Source organism: Oncorhynchus masou, chromosome 1 (assembly GCF_036934945.1).
Source record: "Oncorhynchus masou masou isolate Uvic2021 chromosome 1, UVic_Omas_1.1, whole genome shotgun sequence".
In the NCBI taxonomy this organism is placed as follows: Eukaryota; Metazoa; Chordata; class Actinopteri; order Salmoniformes; family Salmonidae; genus Oncorhynchus; species Oncorhynchus masou.
The window spans coordinates 59,330,748-59,348,202 of NC_088212.1; the positions used below are offsets into that span (position 1 = coordinate 59,330,748).

Consider the following 17,455-nt stretch of genomic DNA (forward strand, 5'->3'; position numbering starts at 1 on the left):
GGAGTTGAGTCAGTGTCAGTGTGTTGGCAACAGCCACTCAATGTTAGTGGTGGCTGTTTAACAGTCTGATGGCCTTGAGATAGAAGCTGTTTTTCAGTCTCTCGGTCCCAGCTTTGATGCACCTGTACTGACCTCGCCTTCAGGATGATAGCGGGGTGAACAGGCAGTGGCTCGGGTGGTTGATGTCCTTGATGATCTTTATGGCCTTCCTGTAACATCGGGTGGTGTAGGTGTCCTGGAGGGCATGTAGTTTGCCCCCGGTGATGCGTTGTGCAGACCTCACTACCCTCTGGAGAGCCTTACGGTTGAGGGCGGAGCAGTTGCCGTACCAGGCGGTGATACAGCCCTCCAGGATGCTCTCGATTGTGCATCTGTAGAAGTTTGTGAGTGTTTTTGGTGACAAGCTGAATTTCTTCAGCCTCCTGAGGTTGAAGAGGCCCTGCTGCGCCTTCTTCACGATGCTGTCTGTGTGAGTGGACCAATTCAGTTTGTCTGTGATGTGTATGCCGAGGGACTTAAAACTTGCTACTCTCTCCACTACTGTTCCATCAATGTGGATAGGGGGGTGTTCCCTCTGCTGTTTCCTGAAGTCCACAATCATCTCCTTAGTTTTGTTGACGTTGAGTGTGAGGTTATTTTCCTGACAACACACTCCGAGGGCCCTCACCTCCTCCCTGTAGGCCGTCTCGTCGTTGTTGGTAATCAAGCCTACCACTGTTGTGTCGTCCGCAAACTTGATGATTGAGTTGGAGGCGTGCGTGGCCAAGCAGTCGTGGGTGAACAGGGAGTACAGGAGAGGGCTCAGAACGCACCCTTGTGGGGCCCCAGTGTTGAGGATCAGCGGGAAGGAGATGTTGTTACCTACCCTCACCACAGTGATCCGTCAGGAAGTCCAGTACCCAGTTGCACAGGGCGGGGTCGAGACCCAGGGTCTCGAGCTTGATGACGAGCTTGGAGGGTACTATGGTGTTGAATGCCGAGCTGTAGTCGATGAACAGCATTCTCACATAGGTATTCCTCTTGTCCAGATGGGTTAGGGCAGTGTGCAGTGTGGTTGAGATTGCATCGTCTGTGGACCTATTTGGACGATAAGCAAATTGGAATGGGTCTAGGGTGTCAGGTAGGGTGGAGGTGATATGGTCCTTGACTAGTCTCTCAAAGCACTTCATGATGACGGAAGTGAGTGCTACGGGGCGGTAGTAGTTTAGCTCAGTTACCTTAGCTTTCTTGGGAACAGGAACAATGGTGGCCCTCTTGAAGCATGTGGGAACAGCAGACTGGTATAGGGATTGATTGAATATGTCCGTAAACACACCAGCCAGCTGGTCTGCGCATGCTCTGAGGGCGCGGCTGGGGATGCCGTCTGGGCCTGCAGCCTTGCGAGGGTTAACACGTTTAAATGTTTTACTCACCTCGGCTGCAGTGAAGGAGAGACCGCATGTTTCCGTTGCAGGCCGTGTCAGTGGCACTGTATTGTCCTCAAAGCGGGCAAAAAAGTTATTTAGTCTGCCTGGGAGCAAGACATCCTGGTCCGTGACTGGGCTGGATTTCTTCCTGTAGTCCGTGATTGACTGTAGACCCTGCCACATGCCTCTTGTGTCTGAGCCGTTGAATTGAGATTCTACTTTGTCTCTGTACTGACGCTTAGCTTGTTTGATAGCCTTACGGAGGGAATAGCTGCACTGTTTGTATTCAGTCATGTTACCAGACACCTTGCCCTGATTAAAAGCAGTGGTTTGCGCTTTCAGTTTCACGCGAATGCTGTGATCAATCCACGGTTTCTGGTTAGGGAATGTTTTAATCGTTGCTATGGGAACAACATCTTCAACGCACGTTCTAATGAACTCGCACACCGAATCAGCGTATTCGTCAATGTTGTTATCTGACGCAATACGAAACATGTCCCAGTCCACGTGATGGAAGCAGTCTTGGAGTGTGGAGTCAGCTTGGTCGGACCAGCGTTGGACAGACCTCAGCGTGGTAGCTTCTTGTTTTACTTTTTGTCTGTAGGCAGGTATCAGCAAAATGGAGTCGTGGTCAGCTATTCCGAAAGGGGGGCGGGGCAGGGCCTTATATGCGTCGCGGAAGTTAGAGTAACAGTGATCCAAGGTTTTTCCACCCCTGGTTGCGCAATCGATATGCTGATAAAATTTAGGGAGTCTTGTTTTCAGATTAGCCTTGTTAAAATCCCCAGCAACAATGAATGCAGCCTCCGGATAAATGGTTTCCAGTTTGCAAAGAGTTAAATAAAGTTCGTTCAGAGCCATCGATGTGTCTGCTTGGGGGGGGATATATACGGCTGTGATTATAATCGAAGAGAATTCTCTTGGTAGATAATGCGGTCTACATTTGATTGTGAGGAATTCTAAATCAGGTGAACAGAAGGATTTGAGTTCCTGTATGTTTCTTTCATCGCACCATGCCTCGTTAGCCATAAGGCATACGCCCCCACCCCTCTTCTTACCAGAAAGGTGTTTGTTTCTGTCAGCGCGATGCGTGGAGAAACACGTTGGCTGCACCGCTTCGGATAGCATCTCTCCAGTGAGCCATGTTTCCGTGAAGCACAGAACATTACAGTCTCTGATGTCCCTCTGGAATGCTACCCTTGCTCGGATTTCATCAACCTTGTTGTCAAGAGACTGGACATTGGCAAGAAGAATGCTAGGGAGTGGTGCACGGTGTGCCCGTCTCCGGAGTCTGACCAGAAGACCGCCTCATTTCCCTCTTTTTCGGAGTCGTTTTTTTGGGTCGCTGCATGCGATCCATTCCGTTGTCCTGTTTGTAAGGCAGAACACAGGATCCGCGTCGCGAAAAACATATTCTTGGTCGTACTGATGGTGAGTTGAAGCTGATCTTATATACAGTAGTTCTTCTCGACTGTATGTAATGAAACCTAAGATGACCTGGGGTACTAATGTAAGAAATAACAAGTAAAAAAACAAAAAACTGCCATAGTTTCCTAGGAACGCGAAGCGAGGCGGCCATCTCTGTCGGCGCCGGAAGTAGCTGAACTAAACAGATATACAGTGGGGCAAAAAAGTATTTAGTCAGCCACCAATTGTGCAAGTTCTCCCACTTAAAAAATGAGAGGCCTGTAATTTTCATCATAGGTACACTTCAACTATGACAGACAAAATGAGAAAAAAAAAATCCTGAAAATCACATTGTAGGATTTTTAATGAATTTATTTGCAAATTATGGTGGAAAATAAGTATTTGGTCAATAACAAAAGTTTCTCAAAACTTTGTTATATACCCTTTGTTGGCAATGACAGAGGTCAAACGTTTTCTGTAAGTCTTCACAAGGTTTTCACACACTGTTGCTAGTATTTTGGCCCATTCCTCCATGCAGGTCTCCTCCAGAGCAGTGACGTTTTGGGGCTGTTGCTGGGCAACACGGACTTTCAACTCCCTCCAAAGAGTTTCTATGGGGTTGAGATCTGGAGACTGAATAGGCCACTCCAGGACCTTGAAATGCTTCCTATGAAGCCACTCCTTCATTGCCTGGGCGGTGTGTTTGGGATCATTGTCATGCTGAAAGATCCAGAAACGTTTCATCTTCAATGCCCTTGCTGATGGACGGAGGTTTTCACTCAAAATCTCACTATACATGGCCCCATTCATTCTTTTCTTTACACGGATCAGTCATCCTCGTCCCTTTGCAGAAAAACAGCCCCAAAGCATGATGTTTCCACCCCCATGCTTCACAGTAGGTATGGTGTTCTTTGGATGCAACTCAGCATTCTTTGTCCTCCAAAAATGACGAGTTTAGTTTTTACCAAAAAGTTCTATTTTGGTTTCATCTGACCATATGACATTCTCCCAATCTTCTTCTGGATCGTCTAAATGCTCTCTAGCAAACTTCAGACGGGCCTGGACATGTACTGGCTTAAGCAGGGGGACATGTCTGGCACTGCATGATTTGAGTCCCTGAAGGCGTAGTGTGTTACTGATGGTAGGCTTTGTTACTTTGGTCCCAGCTCCTCACTAGGTCCCCCAGAGTGGTTCTGGGATTTTTGCTCACCGTTCTTGTGATCATTTTGACCCCACGGGGTGAGATCTTGCATGGAGCCCCAGATCAAGGGAGATTATCAATGGTCTTGTATGTCTTCCATTTCCTAATAATTGCTCTCACAGTTGATTTCTTCAAAACAAGCTGCTTACCTATTGCAGATTCAGTCTTCCCAGCCTGGTGCAGGTCTACAATTTTGTTTCTTGTGTCCTTTGACAGCTCTTTGGTCTTGGCCATAGTGGAGTTTGGAGTGTGACTGTTTGAGGTTGTGGACAGGTGTCTTTCATACTGATAACAAGTTCAAACAGGTGCCATTAATACAGGTAACGAGTGGAGGACAGAGGAGCCTCTTAAAGAAGAAGTTACAGGTCTGTGATATCCAGTTATCTTGCTTGTTTGTTATTGACCAAATACAGATTTTCCACCACAATTTTCAAATGCATTCAGTAAAAATCCTACAACGTGATTTTCTGGATTGTTTTCTCATTTTGTCTGTCATGGTTGAAGTGTACCTTTGATGAAAACTACAGACCTCTCTCATCTTTTTAAGTGGGAGAACTTGCACAATTGGTGGCTGACTAAATACTTTTTTTGCCCCACTGTACATACAGTGCCTTGCGAAAGTATTTGGCCCCCTTGAACTTTGCGACCTTTTGCCACATTTCAGGCTTCTAACATGAAGATATAAACTGTATTTTTTTGTGAAGAATCAACAACAAGTGGGACACAATCATGAAGTGGAACGACATTTATTGGATATTTCAAACTTTTTTAACAAATCAAAAACCTTTACTTTCAGTGCAGCAAACTCTCTCCAGAAGTTCAGTAAGGATCTCTGAATGATCCAATGTTGACCTAAATGACTAATGATGATAAATACAATCCACCTGTGTGTAATCAAGTTTCCGTATAAATGCACCTCCACTGTGATAGTCTCAGAGGTCCGTTAAAAGCGCAGAGAGCATCATGAAGAACAAGGAACACACCAGGCAGGTCCGAGATACTGTTGTGAAGAAGTTTAAAGCCGGATTTGGATACAAAATGATTTCCCAAGCTTTAAACATCCCAAGGAGCACTGTGCAAGCGATAATATTGAAATGGAAGGAGTATCAGACCACTGCAAATCTACCAAGACCTGACCGTCCCTCTAAACTTTCAGCTCATACATGGAGAAGACTGATCGGAGATGCAGCCAAGAGGCCCATGATCACTCTGGATGAACTGCAGAGATCTACAGCTGAGGTGGGAGACTCTGTCCATAGGACAACAATCAGTCATATTTTGTAGAAATCTGGCCTTTATGGAAGAGTGGCAAGAAGAAAGCCATTTCTTAAAGATATCCATAAAAAGTGTTGTTTAAAGTTTGCCACAAGCCACCTGGGAGACACACCAAACATGTGGAAGAAGGTGCTCTGGTCAGATGAAACCAAAATTGAACTTTTTGGCAACAATGCAAAACGTTATGTTTGGCATAAAAGCAACACAGCTCATCACCCTGAACACACTATCCCCACTGTCAAACATGGTGGTGGCAGCATCAATGGTTTGGGCCTGCTTTTCTTCAGCAGGGACAGGGAAGATGGTTAAAATTGATGGGAAGATGGATGGAGCCAAATACAGGACCATTCTGGAAGAAAACCTGATAGAGTCTGCAAAAGACCTGAGACAGGGACGGAGATTTGTCTTCCAACAAGACAATGATCCAAAACAGGAAGCAAAATCTACAATGGAATGGTTCAAAAATAAACATATCCAGGTGTTAGAATGGCCAAGTCAAAGTCCAGACCTGAATCCAATCGAGAATCTGTGGAAAGAACTGAAAATTGCTGTTCACAAATGCTCTCTATCCAATCTCACTGAGCTCGAGCTGTTTTGCAAGGAGGAATGGGAAAAAATTTCAGTCTCTCGATGTGCAAAACTGATAGAGACATACCCCAAGCGACTTACAGCTGTAATCGCAGCAAAAGGTGGCGCTACAAAGTATTAACTTAAGGGGGCTGAATAATTTTGCATGCCCAATTTTTCAGTTTTTGATTTGTTAAAAAAGTTTGAAATATCCAATAAATGTCGTTCCACTTCATGATTGTGTCCCAGTTGTTGTTGATTCTTCACAAAAAAATACAGTTTTATATCTTTATGTTTGAAGCCTGAAATGTGGCAAAAGGTCGCAAAGTTCAAGGTGGCCGAACACTTTCGCAAGGCCCTGTATATGGATTACAGGGAACATAAGGTTGGTCATTGGGTTAAAAAAGTCAATCAACGAAACAGTGGTCATTTCATTGGTGCACAGTGATGTCATTACTTGTTGTCTTCAAAACGGTTTATTTCAGTCAATACGTCGTGCGAAATGGCCCATCAGGTTTGGTTGTGTTACAAACAAACCAGTTGATTGCAATGAAACCAAACATGACTGAAAAAGTCAAGTTTTGTGTGGGTATTTACCCTCAAATGTGTCGTCGAATGTGGAATGAGATGAAATTCACGACACAAGCAATTCACAAAATGTTTCGTGTTAGGCTATAAAAACAGATTTTATCTTACAAAAGATCATTCATTGTGTAACAATGAGCATTGGGATTGCAAACAGACGAAGAGCGTCAAAGGTAAACAATTTATTTTAATGCCATTTGTGATTTTGTTAGCCTGTGCTGGTTGAAATAGTTGTTTTTATGGGGCTCTATCCTCAGATAATCGCATCATATTCTTTCACAGTAAATCCTTTTTTTTAAAATCTGACAACGCAGTTGGATTAGCAAGATTCTAGGCTTTCGATACATGTGAGACACTTGTATTTTCATGAATGTTTAATACGACTATTTATGTAGCGATCACCGTATGTTGTGAAATTTCAGCCCGCTACCGGGTTCCGTGCGCAGTGAGGTTAACCTCTAGTTGCAAGGCAGTATCGACAGCAGTAGTTGGAGGTACTAACATTTTCTGTGAATCCTCCTATGTTGTGAGACCTAAAATTCTCATCAGTAATGCAACAGACTGCTGCCTTTACTGCATGTCCAGATATCTCCAATACATTTGTTTCTAAATCTCTGAGATCCGACAGCATTGTAGAAAAAAAGCTTGTCATGGCCAAAATATTTAAAGTCTCTCATTACACAATAACATGAGCTGTAAATTATCAATACTTGAGCGATAAAATGGATCAAAGTTTGCGGGCATAAAGTAGATCCCCACAATCTTATGTTTCGTCTTTGCTGGTCCAAGAGGGTTAACCGTTTGATTTTGATGAACCTGCTGCTGCCACAACAGTACAAAATTACAAGGAGGCAGTGATGGTAATGAGACAGAATCCAGAGGGTTAAAATTTGACACTGTATTTAATTCCCTCAAGCACTTTCATGTCTGTCAGCCAGGCCTCCCACCATGCATTGGTCATGATTTGTTTAATGGGATAGTGATACATGACTTAACCATTTATATCATGTACTTTGTTAAAGTAAAGAAATGCATTACATACTCAGAGCTTAACTGCAGGATCAGGCAGTTTAGCTACCAAGGATCTGATGCGAATTCAACATCCTCAGAAGTTGGTGAAAATGGAATTAAACTTGGTGGCCAGGCAACAGAAAACTGGTCTCTTTTGAGGCTCCTCCCTGTGATAATAGGCAAAAGATTACTGATAGAGAAGACAGGGTATGGCAACTAACAATCCTACTAAAGGAACTGTTGGAATTAATCTGTTCCCTTGTCCATTTCTGTGGCTCAAGTTACTTTGCTCAATGTTCTGATTCCTGAGTATCTAAAGAAAAGCAAAGAGCTGTTTCCTTCTCACTGTTGCGGTTTTCCGTAGGCGAAAGAGAGTCGGACCAAAATGCGGCGTGTAGATTACGATCCATGTTTAATAAACTGAAGAAATACGAATCAAAATAAAAACACTACAAAAACAATGAACGTAACAAAAACCGAAACAGCCTAATACTGGTGCAAACTAATACACGACAGACATAAGGACAATCACCCACGAAACACTCAAAGAATATGACTGCCTAAATATGGTTCCCAATCATAGAGAACAATAAACACCTGCCTCTGATTGAGAACCACTTCAGACAGCCATAGACTTATCTAGAACACCCCACTAAGCTACAATTCCAATACAAAACACACCACATACAAAAAACCCATGCCACACCCTGGCCTGACCAAATAAATGAAGAAAAACACAAAATACTTAGACCAGGGCGTGACACTCACACACTGAAATCAGAGATTGCTAATTACCACCAACTTCTGCAAACCTACAGTGGCAAGAAAAAGTATGTGAACCATTTGGAATTATCTGGATTTCTGCATAAATTGGTCATACAATTTTATCTGATCTTCATCTAAGTCACAACAACAGACAAACAGTCTGCTTATTGAACTAATAACAAATTATTGTATTTTTTTGTCTATACTGATTAATTATGTTAGCACAGCTGAAAACTGTTGTTCTGATTAATTAAAGCAACGATAAACTGGCCTTTAGACTAGTTGAGTATCTGGAGCATCAACATTTGTGGGTTCGATTACAGGCTCAAAATGGCCAGAAACAAATAACTTTATTCTGAAATTCGGCAGTCTATTCTTGTTCTGAGAAATGAAGGCTATTCCATGTGAGAAATTGCCAAGAAACTGAAGATCTCGTACAACGCTGTGTACTATTCCCTTCACAGAACTGCAAAAACTGTCTCTAACCAGAATAGAAAGAGGAGTGAGGGGCCCCGGTGCACAACTGAGCAAGAGGACAAGTACATTAGTGTCTAGTTTGAGAAACAGACGCCTCAGAAGTCCTGAAATGGCAGCTTCATTAAATAGTACTCAAAAACACCAGTCTCAACTTCAACAGTGAATATTATGATAATAATCTGTTTTTTGGCTTTATTTTGTCATCAATTAAGGAGTAGCTGTCAAATTCTCTATTTTCACAAATGACACCAGTTGAATTTAGAGTAGTTTTTTTGTAATATAGTGACAATTATGTGTTCTAGATATATTTTGGCATCAATTAAGGACTAATGTCTGTTTTTTGCTTAACAATTCTCTAGTTTCACAATTGATGCCATTTAGATCAAGAGTAGGTTTTGTAATATGACAATTATCTGTGTTTTTGTGTGACTTTGGCATCAATTCAGGAGTCATTTCTGGGTTTATGCTGTCTATTTCTCTATTTTCACAACTGATACCAGTTAAAATTTGAAGTTTTTTGTAATATTATGTTTATAATCTGTGTTCTTTTGTCATCATATTTTGTCATCAATTAAGGAGTTATTTAGGACTTTTAGCTGGCCAATTTTTTATTTTCACAACCAATGCCAGCAAAAAAAAAAGAGGATTCCATTTATTTTATTTTAATGGAATTAATGTTGTAAAATTGCAGCAATATACTTTATTTGATTGAAAGTAAATCACAGTTTTTATACAGATTATTTACATACATTTTTAGTCTGTAGTTTTAGTCTATTTCTGGCACTCGTGCTGCCAAACTTTTACTGTAAATGAACAGGATTTTTATTTTATTTTTACTGTGTAGGCTCTCCTCCACTTTGGCAGTGATATCTGATTCCTTCTCACCTCTGTGGTTGCATGTTAGAGCTGAGGAGAGAGGGGCTGCATGACATTAATATCTAACTAGTTAACTATGGGCAGTGTTTGTTTAACTGGATGGAAGCTGTGGGCTAGGCAGTCCTCTGGGTCTTCATGCATTGGTGCCTCTTTGCTGGGAAACTGAAACATCCTGGTAACACAGAGCCAATTTACAACCTGCTGGATCCTAGATTTTGTTTGCAATGAAGTGAAATTGGCATTTCTTCAACGCTGCATTGAAAATGTTTCTCCCTGCGGGTTTTTATCAGCCTGTCAAGCTCTCTCCCTGACACTCTCCTGTGCTAGGTGTTATTAGAATAGATATCAAAATAATCAGCTATGTTTTCTCCTCCATCCCTTGGCCTCCTCCGGTATTGCCACTCTCTCGCTCGATCCAATTTAACATGCTCATTGTTTAACATGGCGTTGATCTTGGGATGGTTAATATTATCCCAGCGTGCTGGGAAAGGGGTGGCAGGTAGCCTAGTGGTTAGAGTGTTGGGCCAGTAACCAAAAGGTTGCTATATATCGAATCCCCGAGCTGACAAGGTACAAATCTGTCGTTCTGCCCCTGAACAAGACTTGCCTAGTTAAATAAAGGTTACATTTTTAAAAAATAAGTCAGATAAACCTCGAATTGAAATTTGGTTGTGGAACACCAGAAAACAATCGCCTCTGGCTACATGCTAGAGACAGAAGGAGAGCCATCAAAATTCAACAGCTTGAGGCCGTAAATCAGAAACCAGAGGGCATCACTAGACCAGAATATATACTTGATTTACCAAAACTGCCTGAAATGTGTCTCCTCAGAACCCATTATATGTGTATAAAGAAGGAAGTTTCAAGTTTGTGATAAGAATATGCTCATTTCAATTTGTGTTTACATTTACATTTAAGTCATTTAGCAGACGCTCTTATCCAGAGCGACTTACAAATTGGTGAATTCACCTGACATCAGTGGAACAGCCACTTTACAATAGTGCATCTAAATCATAAGGGGGGGTGAGAAGAATATGCTCATTTCAATTTGTGTTACTGTAGACTGAACATGTATACATTTTTCCTGGATTTAATTAATACTACATTCTTCCCAGTACTTGAAGTCATCTGCCAGTACTAAGTTTGTCTAGGTTCAGGGCCAAATGTAACTTCTGGTCTCAAGGAGGGTGAAATCATAGACTGTTTAAAGCTACTGTTAACATGGTTTACCTCTGGTTAGGTTATTTTGTCCTTTATATCTTCCTGATATGTTTTGCTAAATGTCATTGCTGCTTAAGCATGACAGAGATTGTTTTTAAAGAGATTCGAGCTATGTTTTTTTCCTTGCTGTTTGACTGAGCTTAACTGAGTGGCTAGGGTGTACTTGGGTGGACAAATCTATTCTGACAAATTAATCCGGGCCTTGTATCTGTACTGCTGTTGTGTGTGAGCGTGTTTTACATCATTTTTATGATGGAGGATAAAATATTGAATGTCCTGTAAACTGGATAAGATATTAAAGCTATGTTACTCTAGACATGTTTAAATCATCTTTCTTTACTAGATTCAGTTTTAATTTTTGTCATGATGTATTCCTCAATTATCAATGACAGATCTAGGTTACTGAGTGAAAATGATAGTTGAAAACATACAGTAGCCTATCATGTCATTGCTATTGGACACGGAGTGGAAATCAGAAAGAAGACTATGTGTTGGAATAAAAAACTGATAGACACGCATCACGTGACGTGGGCTTCCCTGAGGAGTCACTGTAGGCCACGCCCCCTCGAGCACGGCGCTGTCCAGTACCAGAGGCTGCTAGTGCTGTCAGAAACACTAAGCGGAGGCGTGCACTTGAGCTGCATTATCCTGAGGGTTACGCACGCAGACTGCTGCTGGAGTGGAGACAGGAGACTGCGAAAGTTAGAGCAATGAATCAAGCCAGAACAACGAACAGCTTTTTTGTGAATTAACAATACTTTAATACTAGAATTAATCTGAAGTTTTAGAGGACATGAAATATTTTTTTCGAAATGATTGATGGTCCTAGAGTGAAAGCATAACACCACTCAGTGTGGTACAACTGACAACAGTCATGATTTTGACTATTTTGATATGCTATTTCGTGACATCTGTACTTGGGAATAAGACAGAGGAAAGAATACCGTTCTTTCATGGACATGTATTCGAAAACTCCGAGCCTGGATCCAAAGTAAACGGTCTCAGCATCCCTGTGAAGCGAGTTGACGCGCAGAGATGGTGCTCCAACTCCGGCATGCATCTGAAACTCTTGGGAGACGGAAGTGAAGATTTCCGGGTATTTGCCCACCACAAACGCGGACACATACTTCTGAAAACCTCGATCATCCTGGACAGAGAGGAGCGCTCCGAGTACCTGCTCAGCCTTGGTCTGTGCTGCCAAAGCTGCGCCGTTAATGACCATGTGGTCGCGGAAGTTGCATCTGTGAAAGTGGATGTTTTGGACACTAATGACCACGAGCCAACATTCCCTAATGTTGATATAAAAATGAGTCTAGACGACGCCACTGCTCTGCGGTCTGTGGTGTATAAAGTGACCGCGGAGGATACAGACAGCGGGAAAAACGCTGAACTAATTTACTTTGCTCTTCCCAAAAATGGAAGTTTTTATGTGGTTCCAAAAACTGGAGATGTACTGCTTGTGGACTCTATATTGGGTCTTACCGCGCCCATAAAGTTTAACGTGTTTGCGATGGACCACGGCTGGCCCTCACGGACCAGTCAGAGTATTGACATCGAGATTAATCCCCGGCAATGGCCAGCGGTTCCACGGCCATCCCATGGTGAACCGAATAGCAGACAACCTCGGAAGTCGAGGTCCCTGCTAGAGTCGAGCGAGCCGATCGTACTAAATGTTTCCGAGGATGCCAGTATCGGTTCTGTTGTAATGAACTTGTACCCGGTGAGGTTTCAGGCTGCCAGCTTTGAGTTGATGGATCCAGGTGTGGACAGCTCACCGGTCACGGTGAGTCGGGACAGCGGAGATATAGTTATTACCCGGCGCCTGGACCGGGAGACGGAACCTCTCGTGGAGATTACTGTGAAAGTTCAGGATAAAAGAGGTGAGAGTGCCTTTGCAATTTTATATTGCAGCCTCAATGTTGTTTCTCTCTTCAACGTAATGCATTAAATATATTATGATATATAACTGTATTTATTCTCTCTTCAATTTAAGGGCCTCTGTAAAGTAATTACGGGCCACGGTTTGATCTAAATGAGCCCACTGAATCGATGTGGAGAACTGAGCACCTAAACTACCCATAGAGCCTCTCTGTAAAAGTGTCATGCTTTAAAGTGCAATGATATGATTTAAAATGTATTCGTTTCTGTGGTTACATGTTTAATTAAACACCATCAGCTTTGCCTTCATGATTCCAATAGGTTGAAACCACGCGAGTGCGTAAATTATGCATGGAGATACGTGCGCCTTGCAAATAGTTACACTTGGAAAAATGTAACGCGCACAAGTTAAGCTTATAATACAGTACATTATTTCACACTATCCTACGATTTGTTGTATGCATATGTTTTCTGGTATTAGTGCAGATATTTTCCATTTACAGGAGGCGTGGGGGTGCTACTGGTTCTAACGACTCGATCACACCGACAATGTTATTACAATGAAACGCTGCGTTTAATTTATAGGATTGCGTTGCTGAGGCAGTTTCAAAGCGGTTTTTTGTGGTGCATAACACCTCGATCACACTGACATTGAATTGCGTTTTGTAACACCAGATGTACATTAATTTCCAATGGAACGCGGAGTTTGCCTTGGAGCATTGCGTTGCAGAGGCAGTTGCTCTGCGTTCTGTGTGGCGCATACATTGGATTTATAGATGCGAACTGTATGCGTAGACGGCTTGACAGAAATTGTTAGCAGAATGCGAATGTTGAACTTTTGTTGCACACATATCCAGACGTACCGTTTTGCTTTGCAATACTGTAGGTTAATTACCTGCAGAAATGGCTCCATTCGTGTACTTTTTGAGTGCCAGGCTACAGCCAAAATGGTATTTCTAATGCAATAATATCCTTTATCTGCACTGCGCCCATTGGTGATCCTGCGCCCAATGTATGTAAACCTTTCTGACCATAGATTGTTGTGAGTGCTCAACCTAGTGTTGGCCACAGCAGCTCCAACTGACACATACTGTAAAATGTGCAGAATTGCAGGAAATTAGCTGTAAAACTGCAACAACAAAAAAAGGTATGCATAGCAAATGTATTTGTTAACCGTTTGTTAATAAAATACCCTTTCTGCTAACAGAGCCCTCTGTACATATTAATTATAGTTTTTAATCACGGTGCTGAATTAATGTGTGGCGGAGAATTGTATAGCTAATAGGCTGTGTGTTTGTAGATCGATTGATCTACAGCAACCAATGTAATAATGGATGGGGTAATCTTTGCTTGTGTTTCCGTTTTTGCTGTTCTCCAAATAGCATTTTAGAGTTTTTAAATTGTATAGAAATGCAGTAAATGAGTTTTTGGTTTTGAGTGGGGACCTGTAGATTAGGGTAGCATAGGCCCACAGTATTGGCTGTGCATAGGAACGGTTGGGTTTTGAAATAAATACATTTGCCAGTTGCATTTGTAAGGCAGCAGTACAACCCACCTTTTGGCAATTGCTCATTTGTCTTGCACAATGCCAGATAAAACGTGCTATATTTTACCCAGTTGTTCTGAAGTGATAGGCGGATTACATAATATCTGTGTTCATGCAGATGATCATTCAACCAGTGTTGCCTGTCTACAACAATGAGCACAGGGAATTTGGCATCTGTGTGTGTAAAACCGGTGCGCTCTGCATTCATTTCTAGGCTATGTAAAGTATGGGGACCTATTTACATGCATTGGAGTGAATAAAACCCCCATCATTTCTCGTTTTCTCATTTCCCTTGCTGAGTGTTGTGAAATTATTGAAGGAATTCTAAAATGCTTGTGTGGTTCAGGAATTAACCACATTTTTTTCTGATCAAATAACCAACTAGACTTGATTTCAAATGTTCCAGAAGACACCCGTGTTTAATTTGGACAAATCTGTGCTCTGTGCTAGGGGAACTGGAATGCCATGCGGTCGAGTCTAATCTTTTTTGAGTGGAGATCCTGCTCGACCTGGCTCCATCTGCTCGCATTATCCATGTAATCCCCATCTCATTCACGTTCTCATTTCTGGGATTTAGAGTGGCAGCACAGTTTGTTGGAGAACTCGTGCGCTTCTTCGAGGGAATAGAGAGGCTTTAAAGTCGTGCGTTTATCGCGAACAGTCTGCTCCATGGCCCACTCGCATCTTTCCGTGGCATTCATGCGCTGCGCAGCCGAGGCGAGCTACAACCACTCCTGAATGAGTTGTTGTCAGGGTTGGTGATTTAATTAGCTCGGCCTTTGGTGTTTTCATTACAGTCTGTCTGTGTGCTTGTCCTGTGGCCTGATGTCCATAACCTTCTGTAGATTCTGCGTGTCTGGCAAAGAGGGTGTGCTTGTGTCTGGGTTTGTGTACTGTGAGCAGGTTTCTCAGAAGCCAGGGGATTCACAGTAATGAGGAAAAACAGCTGGCTTTAATCAAGTATGAGAAGGGTGTTGGTTGACCTCACTTGTAACAGTATCTGTGAACTAGACCAGCTCCCTATTGAGTACATGTAGACTAGCGCTCGCACGCACGCACGCACGCACGCACGCACGCACGCACACACACACACACACACACACACACACACACACACACACACACACACACACACACACACACACACACACACACACACACACACACACACACACACACACACACACACACACACACACACACAGAGCAGTCATATTTGTGTTTATCCTTGTTGATCATTTGATATTGCAAAGATCATGCAAACACACGGTGATATTTCCCACTGGTGATGCAACCTGGTCTCAGAGCATTTTGTATAATTCTGCACCTACATCCGTGATACTAAATTAAGTTTGATATGTTATGTTTCGTATGGTTTGTATTAATTTGTGGATGGCCATCACCCATTATGTGTGATTTGTTTACGAATTACAATTCATATTATATGTTATGAATTTGCAAAGTGTCCAGTATGTTCCGAATTTGAAAAACTGGGTGGCTAAGGTTAGCTAGTTCACTAATGTTAGCTATGCTAGGGATTAGAGTTAAAAGGGTTAGGGATAAGGTTAGGGTTAGGTTAAAGGGTTAAAGGGTTAAGATTAGGGTGTCACGGTTGTCATAAAGAGGAGACCAGCGCAGCGTGGTAAGTGAACATAACTCTTTAATTAGAGAACCCTGAACGGAACTAAACAAAACAACAAAACTAAAAAATAATATGAAGCAATATGGCTAGTGCAGAACAGGCAACTAAACATAGAATAACAACCCACAAAATAGCCAAGGAATATGGCTACCTAAATATGGTTCCCAATCAGAGACAACGATAAACAGCTGCCTCTGATTGAGAACCAATCTAGGCAACCATAGACATATAAACACCTAGACCAGAAAACCCCTAGACAATACAATACAAAACTAAACAAACCACCCTTGTCACACCCTGACCTAACCAAATAATAAAGAAAACAAAGATAACTAAGGTCAGGGCGTGACATAGGGTTAGGGAAAGAGTTAACTAAAAGGGTTGGCTAACATGCTAAGTAGTTGCAAAGTAGCTAACAAATAGTAAGGAGTCAAAGTGTATGAATCTCCTCTTCGTCTGAGGAGGAGTAGGAAGGATCAGACCAATATGCAGCGTGGTAAGTGTCCATTGTAATTTATTCGACTGAACACACAAAACAAAATAACAAAGTGAATGGAAGAAATGAAACAGTTCTGTCAGGTGAATGCACACAAAACAGAAAACAATCACCCACAACAAAAATGGGGAAAACAGGCTACCTAAGTATGATTCTCAATCAGAGACAACGATCGATAGCTGCCTCTGATTGAGAACCATACCAGGCCAAACGCAGAAATACAACATAGAAAAAAGAACCTAGACTACCAACCCCAACTCACGCCCTGACCAAACTAACACAAAGACATAATAAAGGAACAAAGGTCAGAACGTGACACAAAGTTGATAATTAGATAACGTTTGGTTTGCTAGAAGTTCACATTATACACCCATCAATCCTGTAACGGCGTTCTTCTTTTGTCGAAAGAGAGTCGGACCGAAATGCAGCGTGTAGGTTACTCATGTTTTAATAGTGAAACAAACAAAACGAACTATACATGAATAACAAATAAATACAAAACAACAAACGGAACGTGAAACCTATTACAGCCTGACTGGTGAAACTAACACAGAGACAGGAACAATCACCCACGAAATGTAAAGCGAAACCCAGGCTACCTAAATACGTTTCCCAATCAGAGACAACGAGAATCACCTGACTCTGATTGAGAACCACCTCAGGCAGCCAAACCTATTAAACACACACACCCCTAATCAGCTACAATCCCAACTACTACAAACCCCAATACGAAACTACAATACATAATAAACCCATATCACACCCTGGTCTGACTACTAATAAACTAAAACACAAAATACTAAGACCAAGGCGTGACAAATCCACCCCGACCAGTCGCCTTCCATTATTTTTCACGTTAAAATAAGTTACCATTTATCGTATGCAACTATACCAAACGTTATATATCATATTAAATGGATTGTCTTGGATTTACATACAGAAAAATGCGAAATGTTCTGAGACCAGGTTGATCCTACAGGAGAGCAGGACCATGTCGTCAGAGTCAGACAGATGGAAGATGAAAATGTATTGACTGTTATTACTTTATTTATCAGGATCAAACTGCCACTGCTATATATCTTCAAACAGCATATTGTATTGC

At 42.1% G+C, this 17,455-nt stretch overlaps 1 pseudogene; it reads left to right on the forward strand.

The window, feature by feature from the left end:
- The first annotated feature begins 11,480 nt into the window (after positions 1 to 11,480).
- Positions 11,481 to 17,455, forward strand: part of LOC135547354 (neural-cadherin-like) — a 191,070-nt pseudogene continuing 185,095 nt past the window's right edge.